Source organism: Aquarana catesbeiana, linkage group LG07 (assembly GCF_042186555.1).
Source record: "Aquarana catesbeiana isolate 2022-GZ linkage group LG07, ASM4218655v1, whole genome shotgun sequence".
Lineage (NCBI taxonomy): Eukaryota > Metazoa > Chordata > Amphibia > Anura > Ranidae > Aquarana > Aquarana catesbeiana.
In genome coordinates this window covers 249,200,136-249,217,878 of record NC_133330.1, presented here as the reverse complement: position 1 = coordinate 249,217,878, position 17,743 = coordinate 249,200,136, and positions in this window count along the sequence as shown.

Here is a 17,743-nt window from a genome sequence, read left to right as displayed (position 1 = left end):
AATTCGAGCGCCGCATAATGCCCCATAATGCACTGCGAGATCACAGTGCATTGCTGTATGATGACCTGCATGCTTTGGCCAATCACAGTGCCCTCAGCTAAGAGAGCCATAATTGGCCAAAGGCAGGGTGCCTTTGGCCAATTATGGCTCAGGGGGACTAAGTCCACACCCCACACTATATAAGGCTGCCTGCACGTTGGCCCTGTGTAGTGTGTTGTTGGCGTGGATGGAGAGAGAGTGTGATTTAGATTGAGCAGGCAGGCAGGTTATTCAGTTAGCTGCAGTGTATTTAATATTTATGTACAGTCAGTCTCATATATATATATATATATATATATATATATATATATATATATATATACACTGCATACAGTCAGACAGGTAAACCTCCTGGGAGCAGAGAGGCCCCATCAGAAGATCTGGAACACAGACACCCCTCCAGATAACCTAAGGGAGCCTGGAGATTTACCCCCCATAGAAACACCGGGAGCGTCAGCAAGCTAAAAGGCCTTGGCTAGGCTAAAGCCACTTGCCCTTTTATGCTTGCCATCTGGTAAGCAGGCTCTACTACTAGGGTGGATTGTCACTACTGCTTAGAAGTGCACGGTGGTGGTGTTTTCACTTTGAAATAAGGACTTGGAGAAATCCCCTTGATGTCATTTATATGAACTTTTAATAATTTTAGCGCAGCTTTTTACAGGACTCTAGATTTTGGTGTGATCACACTATATGCTGCTGCTTATATGTTTTTGTGTTAGCGCGGTTCTTCCTATTTTACAGTGTAGCCATGCCTATATTTGACTGCAGGCCATTCCTGGTATACATTTTATAATATACTTCAGGCAGTGTACACAGTACCGTGCACCCATAGTGCAGTTGCTTTTCTGGTGGTGTACACAGTACACAATACAGTGCACCCATAGTTGTTATTACACTTCTGTTGGTGTACACAGTACCGTGCACCCATAGTGCAGTTGCTACTACTTTTCTGGTGGTGTGCACAGTACACAATACAGTGCACCCATGGTTGCTATTAGACTTTTGGTGGTGTGCACATTACTGTGCACCCATAGTGCAGTTGCTACTACTTTCCTGGTGGTGTACACTGTACACAATACAGTGCACCCATAGTTGCTATTAGACTTCTGGTAGTGTACACAATACCGTGCACCCCTAGTGCAGTTGCTACTACTATTCTGGTGGAAGCCACCAAGGAGAGGCAGATGCTCACGGGCCACTAAAAGAGGGAAGGCAGGCTCTGTGTCTACAGTCAACAGTGCTGGTCATGGACACGGTGCATCCTCAGCATGTGGCCGTAGGGCTTGCTTGTCCTTTTTTCTGCAGCTGGCCGTGTTATTGAGCCACAACATGCAGAAGAGTTGGTGGAATGGATAACAAAGCCGTCCTCATCCTCGTCATCCTCTGTCACCCAGGCTCAGAGTAGTTTGCCTGCCAATGCAGCTGCCAAAGTGGCCTATTCCATTGGCTCCATGTCAACAGTCACTCCTTCCCTAGCCCCACATCATGCACGGAGGAGTCCCCTGAACTATTCAACCACAGTGTCGGGTATATGCTGCAGGAGCATGCACAGCGATTTGAAGGCTCTGATGATGGTACCCAGGCTGAGGAAGGGAGTAACGTGAGCCTAGAGAGAGGGGGTGCCCAAGAAGGACAAGAAACTGGCAGTCATGTTCCCCCAGTTGCAGCATACTGCCAAGTTTGCTCCAGTGACGAGGAGGGAGGGGATGATGAGGTCACTGACTCTACTTGGGTTCCTGATAGAAGAGAGGAGGAGGAGGCACATCTCCAAAGAGGCAAGATGCCCTCCAGGGGGCAGCTTAAGGGCAGCCACCCTATTGCATCACACCGCAGAGCTAAGCAGGTGCAGGGCGCTGCTGACTCCCCACATATTTTGAAAAGTTCTTTGGTGTGGACCTTTTCTGACACGTGTGCAGCAGATCGCACCATTGCTGTTTGCAACATATGTCTGAAGCGTATCAAGCATGGCCAAAACAGCAGCCGCTAGGACACCACATGCTTGACCAGACATATAACGACCTCCCATGCAGTCCATTGGCAACAGCACTTAAAAGACCCACATCAAAGAACAAAGCAGACCTCTCCTTGCTCCTCATCAGCTGGGATCTCCAACCCCACTATACCTCCAATCCTCTCAGAGACCTGCACTGAGAGGAATGAAGGTATAGAAATAGGTGTCCCAAGTACTTGCGACCAATCTGCTAGCGGTACACCAACATCCGATTTTAGCAGGCAAATTTCCCTACCCCAGTTGCTAAACCATTGAAAGAAATTCGGTCCCAGCCATCCACATAATCAGCATCTGAATGCTAGCTTGGCCAAATTGCTAGCACTGCAACTGCTGCCTTTTCAGCTGGTAGACTCTGCCCCCTTGTCTTCCTGTTGGAGCACATGTTTAATGGAATAATGGACAGGGCACTTGAGGCAGAACAGCGAGAGGATGAGGAGGACTTTCTTACCTCTCAAGGCCCCCTTTATCCAGATAGTATTCCTATGGGCCCGCCGATCACACAGGAAGAAGAAGAGGAGGAGGAGGATTGTGTCAGCATGGAGGTGGAGGATAACACTCAGCATCAGCAGCAGTCTTCAAGGGATCGTTTTCAGTCCCCAGAAACCCATGGAGTTGTACGTGGCAGGGAGGAGGTGGTTGCGGATCATGTGATCCTTAGTGACCCAGAGGACTCAGGGTCGTATGCCTCTGCAAAATTTGCTGCATGGCCTCCCTGATCCTGCAAAGCCTGCAAAAGGGCCCTAGGATTCGTGGTATCAAGGAGAGGGATCATTACTGGCTGGCAACCCTTCTTGATCCACGTTACAAGGGCAAGGTTGTAGAACTTATCCAGCCTTCGCAGAGGGAGCAGAGGATAAAACATCTTCGGGAGGCCTTGCAGAAAGGTTTGTGCAATGCGTTTCCAGAGCCTGGGAGGTTACCATTTCCTGATGCTGGACAACGTGTTGCTGAGGCTTCATTCAGTCATTGAAAGAGCGGTGGAGAAGGTGGCTGGCTGACCAATGCCTTCAGACAATTCTTCAGTCCTCAGCGCCAAGGTCTGATCGGTTCCAGCAACCATCGCCAGCATCTGAATTACATGGTGAAGAAATATCTAGGGGCAAGATAAGACTTGGAGACCTTTCCAACAGAACATCCACTGAGTTACTGGGTCTTGAGGATGGACCACTGGCCAGAGCTTGCTCAATATGCAATTGAGCAACTGGCCTGTCCTGCAACCAGCGTTCTTTCTGAACACACATTCAGTGCTGCTGGAGGCTTTGTAACCGATCACAGAGTGCGCTTGTCCACAGACTCTGTTGATCAGCTCACATTCATAAAAATGAATCAGTCTTGGATCACCAGCTACTAAGCACCTGATGCTGATGTAACCGATTGATTTTTCTATGGATGTGGGATCCCTTGAAGCCTGCCTATGCTGAGTGACTATCCTATTATGCTGAGTGACTATTCTATTCCTCCACAATCTTCATGATGATAGCTTCTAAGCATATTTTTGGTTTAGGGCACCACCACCCCTGCCTAAGGCCCAATTTTTCTGCCCCGTTTAACAGGGGTGTGTAATTACAATTTTGGATCAAATATTTCACAGCAGGGCTCGTTCCTGCACTCAACAAGAGTATCTGTGAGGGGTTGCAGTGTTGTGGAAGCACCCCTGCCTAAGGCCCAATTTTTCTGCCCCGTTTAACAGGGGTGTGTAATTACAATTTTGGATCAAATATTTCACAGCAGGGCTCGTTCTTGCACTCAACAAGAGTATCTGTGAGGGGTTGCAGTGTTGTGGAAGCACCCCTGCCTAAGGCCCAATTTTTCTGCCCCTGTTTAACAGGGGCGCATAGTTACAATTTTTGATCTAATATTTCACAGCAGGGCCCATTCCTGTGCTCTACAAGAGTATCTGTGAGGCTTTATGGTGTTGTGCCACAACCACCGCCTAAGGCCCAATTTTTCTGCCCAGTTTAACTGGGGTGTGTAATTACAATTTTTGATCAAATATTTCACAGCAGGGCTCGTTCCTGCACTCAACAAGAGTATCTGTGAGGGGTTGCAGTGTTGTGGCACCACCACTGCCTAAGGCCCAATTTTTCTGCCCCTGTTTAACAGGGGTGCATAATTACAATTTTTGATCTAATATTTCACAGCAGGGCCCGTTCCTGCACTTAACAAGAGTATCTGTGAGGCTTTACAGTGTTGTGCCACCACCACCAACACCGCCTAAGGCCCACTTTTTCTGCCCCTGTTTAACAGGGGCATGTAATTACAATTTTTGCTCTAATATTTCACAGCAGGGCTCGTTCCTGCACTCAACAAGAGAATCTGTGAGGGGTTACAGTGTTGTGGCACCACCACCACTGCCTAAGGCCCAATTTTTCTGCCCCTGTTTTACAGGGGCGTGTAATTATAATTTTTTATCTAATATTTCACAGCAGGGCTCATTCCTGCACTCAAAAAGAGAATCTGTGAGGGGTTACAGTGTTGTGGCACCACCACCACTGCCTAAGACCCAATTTTTCTGCCCCTGTTAAACAGGGGAGTGTAATTACAATTTTTGATCTAATATTTCACAGCAGGGCTGTTTCTACACCCACCAGAAAAAGGGCCCTAGGATCCTGCAAAGCCTGCAAAAGGGCCCTAGGATTCGTGGTATCAAGGAGAGGGATCATACATTACAAGGGCAAGGTTGTAGAACTTATCCAGCCTTCGCAGAGGAAGCAGAGGATGAAACATCTTCGGGTGGCCTTGCACCAAGAGTAGCTGTGAGGGCTTACAGTGTTGTCTCACCACCACCACCACCAAAGGCCCAATTTTTCTGCCCCTGTTTAACAGTGGCATGTAATTACAATTCTTGATATAATATTTCACAGCAGGGCCTGTTCCAGCGCCCACCAAGAGTAACTGTGAGGGCTTACAGTGTTCTGGTACCACCAACACCTAAGGCCCAATTTTCAGCAGAGTATATAGGGCAGGCCGTATAGTATATATAGGCGGTCCCCTATTTTCAAACATCTGACTTACAAACGACTCCTACTTACAAACGGAGGGAGACAACAGGAAATCTACTCCTAGGAAGGGAAATTCTCTTCTGTAAGAATCAATATGGGAAAAAGGTGTATCCACTGATGCTTTATCACCAATCCTTGTTTCCCTAATAGCCCAAAATTTTCAAAATCCAATTGTCATTGGGACAGAAAGTGAGGTAAAATCTTCTGAACAGTGGCACAGACAGCAAAACAAATGTTACAGGGGTGATAACCCTTCCCTATGTTATCCAAAAAGCTTAAAAATAGATTTTTTTGGCTGGAGCTACAATTAAAAAATGTACCTGTTCCAAATTACAAACGGATTCAATTTAAGAACAAACCTACAGTCCCTATGTTGTTTGCAACTTGGGGACCGCCTGTATACTGCTGTTCAGAGTATATAGTGCCTGGGGGCCCCACGCCTTTTTTTTTTTAATTTGGGTGCGGGGTTCCCCTTAATATCCATACCAGATCCAAAGGGCCTGGTAATTGGCCGGGGGGGAGGGAAGAACCCATGCCGTTTTTCTCAATGATTTTCATCTATATTGCCGGGACCTGACAATACATTACAGCCGCAAGCAGTTTTATTCCTTTAGAAATGTAATTTTGCTGCAGGGACTGTTCTAAACATGGAAAAAATGCACCACTTTACAGGCATACTATAGTCACCCCTCCAGGCACAATATTTAAAGGAATATTTCACTTTTTTTGTTTCACTTTAAGCATTATTAATATCATTGGTCCCGTAAAAACTTTTTTTTTGCTTTGATACATGTCCCCTGGGGCAGGACCCGGATCTCCAAACACTTTTTATGACAATAGCTTGCATATTAGCCTTTAGAATTAGCACTTTTGATTTTTCACGTTCGGGTCCCATAGACTTTAACGGTGTTCGCACAAACTTTTTGTCAGTTCGCATGTTCTGCCACGTATCGAACCGGGGGGGTGTTCAGCTCATCCCTAATCTTTGACACTGTTGGAAACAGGTACATGGATTTGGAGTAAGCACCATGTGCAGAGGCACAAAGACACTCTGTCCTCAGTGCAGCTGCGCTCCATCATGACACTGCAGCTATCACACAACCAGCTTAGAGGCCAAGGATTTTTGAAGCTTGGTGGGTAGAGACTTATGGGGATTAAGAGACACTAGTTCCCCATCAAATTGGCTCCCCTTTGACACTAGGTGAATCCATAGCCAATAGTCTGCCACTGGTGATAGAATCTGCCCACTGCCTGGTGTCAATCTCAAGGAGAGGGCAGACTTGATGGGTAACTAGTATCTCAGCTTTCCCATCAGGCTCCACCCACTGACAGCATTACAAGTTTCTAGGAGACTGTCTGCTGTGAAGTCAACAGCATCCTAAAGGGTTACTCCACTTTTGTGGGAAAAAAAACAAAAAAATAATATTATAGAGTATCATATTGTAATTGAATGTTATTAAAAACTACCTTTCCTTTTCAATCTGCAGTGCTTTAGTTTTCTATAAAATGCAATGCAACATGGTAACCTGGAAGCGTTCTCTACACAGATAGTGTACCGAACGCCGCCCCCCCAGATAAAAAAACATTCTTTCCTGCTTGTGTTATTGGATTACTGATGTTCCCCGAAGTCTGCACCAAGATACAAGTCAGATTTTGGGCATCTCCTGCCACAAAAAATGCCATTTTTGGTGAGATACTCCCAAAGGGAAATCATGTCTAAAGGAATGCAGACCTTGTCGCTTTCCCTTATTAGAGCCTTGCAAATGTAGCAGCTGATTGATAATTATAAAATCACTCCCATACAGATTTGCTCAACACATGGAAAAAACGCTATTTCTTCAGGATAACAAAAGGTAGGAATCTGCAACAAAGTTTGTTAAAATCCTTACAATGTACATTGATCACCCAGGGGGGAATGTTTTTTTTTTGTCAACAAAAGTGAAGTTACTCTTTAACAACCAGTGACATGTCTCTGTATGCAAACCCACAGTTGGCCTTCATTACCTCCAGTTTACTTATCTTAACTGGAGGTAATTATTTTTGAATTTGGTGAAATAATAGCACCACTTTGCAACAGTGACAGTATTAAGAATTACCTGAATCTTCCACATGTTCTGGTAATGCTGTCAGAACTGGCGTAAGGGTTTTTGTATCTGGTGCAAGGGCCATAATATCACCAAAAATGTCACTGATGTTTTCTTGAATTCACCTGATTGAATTTTATCATTGCTCACATTTTACTTACCTGTTTTAATGTAGAGAGAAACATCAGGGGGAATCACAGCATGTAAATCTCTTAATTTTTGTAGAGGTCCACTCAGACTCAGTGAGCACAGAAAATCCACTCTAGCATTAGGAAAGTGTTTGCTGCCTAGATATAGAATTATTGGTTATAGGGCTTCAGCCTTATTAATCGCATAGGGGGGATTCCACATGTTATTGTGGCGGTGTATATTCCACCTACTGCCAATTCAATGTTGGCAAGTAATGCCATCCACGGTATTATTGAAATATTTCAAACCAAGCATCCCAATGTCCTTATCATAATCTCAGATTGAACACAAAGCTGTAGGAGAGTAAAGTAGGGATGAGCCTGATGTTCGAGTCGCACGTAAGTTCAACTCGAACATCGGGTGTACGCCTGTTCGCCGAAGAGCAAACAATATGCGGTGTTTGCAGCAAATTCGAAAGCCGCCGGAACACCGTTAATGTCTATCGGACAGTAACATAAAAAATCAAAAGTGTTCATTTTAAAGGCTTATATGTTATAAGTTATTGTCATAAAAAGTGTTTGGGGACCTGGGTCCTGCCCCAGGGGACACGTATCAAAGCAAAAAAGCTTTTTTGAGGAGCAGTGATTTTTTTAATGCGTAAAGTGAAAAAATGAAATATTCCTTTAAATATCATGCCTGGGGGGTATCTATAGTATGCCTGTAAAGTGGCGCATTTACCCCGTGTTTAGAACAGTACCACAGCAAAATGACATGTCATTTAAAACTGATCGTGGCTGTAATGAATTGTCAGGTCTCGGCAATATAAATAAAACTCATTAAAAAAAAGAGCATGGGTATGAATATTAAGGGGAACCCCGAACCAAAATGTAAAAAAAAATTGCGTGGGGGTCTCCCTAAAATCCATACCAGGCCCTTCAGGTCTGATATGGAAATTAAGGGGAACCCTGCGTCAAATTAAAAAAAAATGGCGTAGGGGCCCCCCAAAATCCATACCAGACCCTGATCCAAGCACGCAACCTGGCAGGCCACAGGAAAAGAGGGGGGACGAGATAGCTCCCCACCTCCTGAACCGTATCAGGACACATGCCCTCAACATGGGGTGGGGGGCTTTGGGATAGCCCCTTATCCCCATGTTGATGGGAACAAGGGCCTCATCCCCACAACCCTTGCCCGTTGGTTGTGGGGGTATGCGAGTGGGGGGCTTATCGGAATCTGGAAGCCCCTTAAACAAGGGGACCCCTAGATCCCAGCCTTCCCCCATGTGAGTTGGTAATGGGATACATTGTACCCCTACCATTTCACAAAAATAAGTGTCAAAAATGGTAAAAAAGACAAGAGACAGCTTGGGACAAGTCCTTTAAAAGTCCAATAAAAATGAAATATTCCTTTAAATATCGTGCCTGGGGGGTGTCTATAGTATGCATGTAAAGTGGCACATTTTTCCCGTGTTTAGAACAGTACCACAGCAAAATTACATTTCTAAAGGAAAAATTTTCATTTAAAACTGATCGCGAGCTATAATGAATTGTCGGGTCTCGGCAATATAGATAAAACTCATTGAAAAAAAGAGCATGGGTTCCCCCCAGTCCATTACCAGCATTTGGGTCTGGTATAAAAATATTAAGGGGAAGCCCAGACCAAACTTATAAAAAAAATTTGCATGGGGGTCCCCCTAAAATCCATACCAGGCCCTTCAGGTCTGATTACATTTATATTAATATATACATTTAAATTTTTATTTAAAGAATCACTTCTCCCGAAAAAACGTCCGTTTTTAAAAAAAAATTTGCATTGATACATGTCCCCTGGGGCAGAATCCAGGACCCCAAACACTTTTTATGACAATAACTTGCATATAAGCCTTTAAAATGAGCACTTTTGATTTTTCATGTTCGTGTCCCATAGATTTTAACAGTGTTCTTTTGAATTTTTTGCCTGTTTGGTATGTTCTGGTGCAAACCAAACAAAGGGGTGTTCGGCTCATCCCTAGAGTAGAGTTGCAGAAAGTACTTTCCTCTCCTCATACTAGATGTCCTTCCTCCTTTAATGTGTGTTCTGATTCACCCCTATTGGATACTTTTACTGGTTGTTCTTTTTATAAGAACAACTCTACTCCTTTATGGGAAAGGGCATCAATGTCTTTTACAGCTGATCAGGTGAGTAGACAGTTGAGGAGACTTAAGTCAGTAAAATCAGCAGGCCCTGATGGAGTTAGCCCCAGGGTGCTTAGGGCATGTGCAGACCAGCTGGGGAGTGTTCTTCAACAGGTCTTTAACCACTTCCCGCCCAGCCTATAGCGGATTGACGTCCGAGAAGTTGTTTCCGTTATCCTGACTGGGCGTCATATGACGTCCAGCAGGATAACATGCCGCCCGCGGGGGCGCACATCGTGGCGATTGGTGGAGCGGTGTGTCAGCGGAGGCTCTTTACCACGTGATCAGCCACGTCCAATCACAGCTGATCATGATGTCAATAGGAAGAGCAGAGTAATCTGACAGACGTGAGTAGAGGAGAGCCGATTGGCGGCTCTCCTGACAGGGGGGGTCTGCGCTGATTGTTTATCAGCGCAGCCCTCCCTCAGATCACCACACTGGACCACCAGGGATCGCCACTAGGACCACCAGGGAAGGGACATACATGTGGATGGCCAGGTATGTACCCCATGGCCATCCACATGTGCCCAATGTGCCCAATCTGTGCCAATCAGTGCCCACAAATGGGCACTGATTGGCACCATAATATTGCCTAGATGCCCAGCAATGCCACCCTTAGGAGCATCAGTGCCACCAATCAGTGTCATCAGTGCCACCCATCAGTGTCCATCGGTGCCACCTGTCAGTGCCCATCCGTTCCCATCAGTGCCCACCTATCAGTGCCCATCCGTGCCACCTATCAGTGCCACCCAAAAGTACCCATCAGTGCCACCCATAAGTACCCATCAATGCCACCTATGAGTGCCCATCAGTGCCACCTATGAGTGCTCATCAGTGCCGCATGCCAGTGCCACCTATCAGTGCCCATCAGTGCCACCTATCAGTGCCCATCAGTGCCGCCTATAAGTGCCCATCATCAGTGCCCGTCAGTGCCACCTCATCAGTGCCACCTTATTGGTACCACCTCATCGGTGCCCATCAGTGCCGCCGTATCAGTGCCCGTCAGTGCAGCCATATCAGTGCCCGTCATTGAAGAAGAAAACTTACTTATTTACAAAAATTTTTAACAGAAACAAAGAAAAACTTGTTTTTTTTTCAAAATTTTCGGTATTTTTTTATTTGTTGCACAAAAAATAAAAACCACAGAGCTGATCAAATACCACCAAAAGAAAGCTCTATTTGTGGAAACAAAATGATAAAAAAATTGTTTGGGTGCAGTGTAGCATGACCGCACAATTGTCATTCAAATAGCGACAGCGCTGAAAGCTGAAAATTGGCCTGGGCGGGAAGGTGTCTAAGTGCCTGGTATTGAAGTGGTTAACTTGAGCTTGAGTCTATGAAGGGTCCCTGTGTTGTGGAAGACATCCTGTCTTGTCCCTGTGCCAAAGATACCACATCCTTGTGGGTCCAAAAATTATAGACCAGTGGCTTTGACCTCCTACATCATGGAGACCTTCTTGGAGAGACTTGTTTTATATCAGTTACGAATCATGGTTAGTAAATGTTTAGACCCTTTGCAGTTTGCATACCAGTCAAGACTGGGGGTTGAAGATGCTATCATTTTCATGGCAAATTGCATGTATACACACCTGGATAAGTCAGCAAGCACTGTGAGGGTCATGTTTTTTGACTTCTCCAGTGCTTTTGATACTATCAGGCTAGATCTTTTGGGCGAGAAGCTAGCAGCAATACAGGTTGATGTTTCCCTTGTGTCATGGATTGTAGACTACCTAACAGGAAGACCACAGTATGTGCGTTTGCAAGACTGTGTGTCAGATCGGGTGATCAGCAATATTGGGGTTCCACAGGGGACAGTTCTCTCTCCTATTCTTTCTACTGTGTACACCGCTGATTTTAGCTACCAGACAGAGTCTTGCCATCTTCAGAAGTTTTCTGATGACTCTGCGATAGTGGGATGTATCAGGGATGGGGAAGAGACTGAGTATAGGACTGTGGTAGAGAACTTTGTCACATGGTGTTATTCATCTGTATCTAAATGTGACAAAGACAAAGGAGCTGGTTGTGGATTTCAGAAAGAGGAAGCCACCAGTGACCCCAATCTCTATCCGAGGAGTGGATGTGGAGGTAGTAGACAGTTACAAGTATCTGAGGGTGCATATAGATAATAAGCTGGACTGGAGCAAGAACACTGAGGTGCTCTATAGGAAGGGCCAGAGCTGCCTCTACTTTTTGAGGAGACTGAGGTCCTTTAACATCTGCCGGACGATACTGAAGATGTTTTATGAGTCTGTGGTGGCCAGCACTCTCCTGTATGCAGTGGCATGCTGGGGAAGCAGGCTTAGGGAGTCCGACACCAACAGACTCAACAAACTGCTTTGCAAGGCCAGTGATGTTGGTGGATGGGAATTGTAGTCTTTTAGAACAGTGTTGGAGAGGAGAATGTTGTTCAAGTTACATTCTATCTTGGACAACTCCTCCCACCCACTCCACAATACATTGGTCAGTCTGTGGAGTACCATCAGATTGTTACACCCACAATGCACCACAGAACGACACAGGAAATCATTTTTGCCTATGGCAATCAAGATATATAATTCTTTTTTGTGAGGGCTGGAGGTGAAGATTTAATTCTGGTTGTTTATGATCAGGATTTTGTATTGTTTTTATAGTATGTTGGTATTGTGTTGGTTATTTTCTGGGGTGGTGTTAGAGAAAGTGATGTATTATTTGTATTTGGTAGTTTGCCTGTTATTTTAATCTATATTATTTATACTATGTTGTATTTTAATTGTATGGATGTTTCATTTGTAGTGTAGTTTTAGTTTTGTTATTTGGTGTTAATGGCTGTTATTGGTAATTTTGTTGTGTTTTTGCATGTTGTTCAGTCTATTGTTGTGATCTTGTGTTGTCTTTGCTAAGTGTGTCTGTGTGGTAACAATTTCCCTTTGGGATTAATAAAGTATTCTGTATTTTGTGTTCTGTTGTCTGAAGGGTAAGAACACTTGCCTTTTGTGCATAAAACTTTCTTCTTTGGGAGCCAACCCCAGGGGCTTTGGGGGGCTTTTTAAAGAAGGATTTCAGAGAAAAAGTTCAACATTTGCCAAGAGATTGGCAAGGCCAGAATTCATTTCTATCTATAGAGGAGACAAACACACTACACTATTCAAAGATTTATGCCCCTCAGTTTATTTTGCTTTAGGTTCCAGCTTTGATGAGTCATTGGAAACATTACTGTATTCTAATTCTATGGCACAGACTTTTGACATAATGGTGGAGAAATTGGTGAAAAGATTCCCATATGAAAGCCTTATGCCCCGTACACACGATCAGACATTGATCGGACATTCCGACAACAAAATCCACGGATTTTTTCCGACGGATGTTGGATCGAACTTGTCTTGCATACACGGTCGCACAAAGTTGCCGGAATTTCCGATCGCCAAGAACGTGGTGATGTACACCACGTATGACGAGACTAGAAAAGGGCAGTTCTGAACCAAGCACAGCACCCTTTGGGCTCCTTTTGCTAATCTCGTGTCAGTAAAAGTTTGGTGAGAGACGATTCGCGCTTTTTCAGACTCATGGTTTTCAGATCGTTTTCTGCTGTTCAGTTTGTGCTTGTGGGTTTGTATCTGCTCTTTAGTGCGTGTAGTCAGTTCGTATTGGATTATTCAGTGCGATCTTGTCCGCTCGTTGCTGTTTTTTTCAAGTCGCTCTTCACAGGCCTTGCTGTTCTTCAGTGTGTTCTGTTACTTCGTTCTGAGCAGCCGACCGTTTTCTAGCCATGTTGCATATACGTACTCCTCGTAGAGTTCGTGCTGTGTGAGGGCTTGGTGTTGGGGTCCTTACCTTGATACAAGTCCAGTCCATGAACAGGGTGGGGAGGAGTTCATGGACCAAGCATTGGTTGCTTCAGCGTGACCAGTTCTGTCACATGCCTTTGCTCCGTGAGATCCGTGAGAATAATCCTGATGATTTCAGGAACTTTCTCCGGATGACGGACCCCGTATTTCACAGTTTATTGGCTTTGCTGACGCCCTATATCAGCAGGCAGGATACCTGCATGAGGCAAGCCATCACTCCGGAGCAGAGGCTAGTCTCCATCCTGCGGTACTTGGCGACAGGGAGAAGCCTGCAGGACTGGGGATCATTATCCCAGAGACCTGTTCTGCCATCATCCAGGTCCTGCAGAAGGAGTATATTAAGGTAAGATTTATCCTTTAATATCACATTTTATTGTATTTAATGTTTGATAATATATTGTATTTCTTCCCTCATTCATGCATGCTGGATTTTTATGTAATTATTTTTTTTTGTCCTTCATACATATTTGCCTTCACTTACCTCCCCAGCATGCTCTCCTGGCCCTATATTGACCTCATGTAGTCACTTAACAGTGTATTTTGTCAGCTCCATAGTAGTTCTTTACCCTAAATACCCCCTAAAATGTGTAAAAATGTGATTTGTGCTTTAAATTCAGGCAGAGTGCCAGAGGCTTTTTTTGGGTCCCCAAATCATTTGGAACCCTCCCTCCCCCAACTGCTAAGTCAGCTGATACCAATTCTCTATCTATCCTCAATCATCTATCTGCTGACTTTGCCAAACCCATACACACTATACCCATCTCTTTTGTGGTCAGATGTATGGATGAATTCTCCAAAGCATGTAGTGCAAGAGCCTGCCTGAATACTTTCAAATGGTACTGTTTAAAGTTTTTGTATACTATTATTATCTTGATAGGTAATAGCAGAATGTCCAAACTAAAATGTGTACAATGTGTATTTATAGCTTTGTATTATGACACTTCTTACCTGTCCAGTGGGCTGTCAATAGTGTAAGTGAGGAGGGGCTGGCCAAAGTAATACCCATTATTTAGGCATTCATCTCTCAATGAAGTGAAGAGGGATACCTGTCCAAAAGATCACCCCCCCTAAAATGTTAGAAATGGCCCATGGGGGGGGGGGGAATCTGATAGGTGGACCTTATACCTTGGTCTTTCAAAACTCCCTAAAATAAATGTTATACTGATGTTGGGCAAGAATGATTGTGTCTAATCTGCTTTCCCTGTTGAGGTGCAAAATGATTTTTTTTTTCTTGTTTGACTCCACAGTTTCCTTCCAACCCACAGGAATGACAGACTGTGGCCTCCCACTTTGCCCAGCGGTGGGACTTTCCTAACTGTGGAGGGGCAATTGATGGGAAACATGTCCACATCGTCCCACCATCCAACTAGGGTTCATACTATTATAATTATAAGGGGTTCAATAATATTGTGATGTTGGCAGTGGTGTCGGCTACTTACGAGTTCCTGAATGTGGACGTGGGGAAGAATGGCCGGATGTCCGATGGTGGAGTCATCACCCAGACGGAGTTCTACAGGCATCTCCAGAATGGCAGCTTGGACTTGCCGCCTCCAGAAGACAATGTGGAAGGATTCCCATTCGTCTTCGTTGCTGATAAAGCGTTTGCGCTGGGGGACCATCTAATGCGGCCATTCCCTATCAGGACCCTTACCCCTGGACCAGAGGGTTTTTAATTACTGGCTGTCCAGAGCCGGAAGAGTGGTGGAGAACACATTTGGAATCATGGCCAGCCAGTTCCGCCTATTTCTTACACCCATACACATGGCGGAGTACAAACTGAATCATATCATCCTGGTGTGCTGTGTTCTACACAACTTTTTAAGGCAAAATTCGGCCAACTATGCTGGCTCAGTTGGGCCTGAAGCCGGAATTCATAATGAATTAATCCTGACGGCGCTTGAAAGTGGCCGTCCTGGCTTGCCCCCCCTGAGTGCCCGTGAAGTCCGTCTTAGATACCTTGATTACCTTGCGGGTAGGGGGGCCATCAATATGCCAGACAATGTCTGAAACATTTTTAAAATAAAAAAATCATTTTAACTACTAAAATCTTTGGTGACATTTACTGCTTGTGTTTCTTTTAACTGACCCTGACAGAAATGTGGTGAGTCCTGAAAATGGCGTGATTGTGTAACATTACAAAGCACTGTTTTGTGTTATTTACTAAAGGCAAAGACACTTTGCACTACAAGTGCACTTGAAACTGCACTTGTAGTGCAAAGTGGATTTTCCCTTAGGAAATAACCCCTATTGTCACAGAAAACACCAATTTGAGCACAACAAAAGTTTTGGAGCGTTGAAACAATAATCCACACATTCTTGATTATCAATCTTTATAATACCAGCACAATCACATGTGCATTTGTAAAAGGTTTTTAAAACAAACCAACGTGTTTGTTGTATAACAGTTTTTTGGGTCACATTACTAAAAGTAGAAATGTCCATTTAAGGTAAAACAGGCATGTTTAAAACCAACAAGAAAGACACAAATCTTGAACTTACAAAGTTCAACTTTTAAAGAAATTGAAGGCAATATCAGATATGAGTATTTCTAAACTGTGTTTGATATTGAGTTCAGATGGGGTGAAGTCACCCCTGGAAAAGCCAAATTTTGAAGATGCACACAAATTGCCGAATGTCAACATGTGCTAGCTGCCATCACGGGGGATCAAGGGACGTGTTTTGGGGGTGCAACCCCTTCCTTCCATCTACTTTATTATTGAGGAAGGGGTTGCATCCCCAAAACGCATACATTGATCTCCCGTGATGGCAGATAGGACATGTTGACACACTGTGTGCATCTTCAAAATTTGGCTTTTCTCGAATATGTCAAAAAATGTTAGAAATTTTTAGATCCCAAAAAGCACAAAAAAGGGAAGGGATTTGGAGGGGTTTTAAACTCTCCCTAAAACATCTTTTTTTTTTGAACATCATTGATGTTTTTATCGATGTTTTACAAGTCCCTATTACACCCCATGATCTCCCCGATCAGGATCTGTGCACTTTCAGAGGTGAAATGACCTGGATCCACAACATCATGATTAAGGATGAGCCGAACACCCCCCGGTTCGGTTCACACCAGAACTTGCGAACAGACCAAAACTTCGCAAGAACGTTAGAACCCCATTGAAGTCTATGGGACTCGAACGTTCAAAATCAAAAGTGCTTATTTTAAAGGCTAATTTGCATGGTATTGTCCTAAAAAGTGTTTGGGGACCTAGGTCCTGCCCCAGGGGACATGGATCAATACAAAAAAAGTTTTAAAAACGTCCGTTTTTCTGGAGCAGTGATTTTAATAATGCTTAAAGTCAAACAATAAAAGTGTAATATTCCTTTAAATTTCGTACCTGGGGGGTGTCTATAGTATGCCTGTAAAGGGGCGCATGTTTCCCGTGTTTAGAACAGTCTGACAGCAAAATGACATTTCAAAGTAAAAAAGTAATTTAAAACTACACGCGGCTATTAATGAATTGCCGGTCCGACAACACACATAAAAGTTCATTGATAAAAACAGCATGTGAATTCCCCACAGGGGAACCCCGAACCAAGATTTAAAAAAAAATGACGTAGGGGTCCCCCTCAAAATTCATACCAGACCTGAAGGGTCTGGTATGGATTTTAAGGGGAACCCCGCGCCAAAATAAAAAAAAAAATTGGCGTGGAGTCCCCCCAAAAATCCATACCAGACCCTTATCCGAGCACACAACCTGGCAGGCCGCAGGAAAAGAGGGGGGACGAGAGAGCACCCCCCCTCCTGAACCGTACCAGGCCACATGCCCTCAACATTGGGAGGGTGCTTTGGGGTCCCCCCTAAAGCACCTTGTCCCCATGTTGATGAGGACAAGGGCCTCATCCCCACAATCCTTGCCCGGTGGTTGTGGGGGTCTGCGGGCGGGGGGGCTTATTGGAATCTGGAAGCCCCCTTTAACAAGGGGACCCCCAGATCCCAGCCCTTCCCCCTGTGTGAAATGGTAAGGGGGTACAAAAGTACCCCTACCATTTCACAAAAAAACTGTCAAAAATGTTAAAAATGACAAGAGACAGTTTTTGACAATTCCTTTATTTAAATGCTTCTTCTTTCCATCTTCTTTCTTCTAACTTCTTTCTTCCTTCATCCTTTGGTTTCTTCCTCCATTTTCTTCTTCTTCTGGTTCTTCTGGTTCTTCCTTCGTTGTTCTCATCCAGCATCTTCCTCCGTGGCGTCTCCGTGGCGTCTCCTCTTTATCTTCTTTTCTTCATCTTCTTCTCAGGGCCGCTCTGCATCCACGATTGGATGGGAGGCTCTCGCTGTGTGACGCTTCTCCTCTTCTGACGGTTCTTAAATAACAGAGGGTGGGGCCACCCGGTGAACCCTCCCCCCTCTGACGCACAGGGACTTGACGGGGACTTCCCTGTGGCATTCCCTGTGACGTCAGAGGGGGTGGGGTCACCCGCCCTCCATTATTTAAGAACCGTCAGAAGAGAAGCGTCACACAGCAGGAGC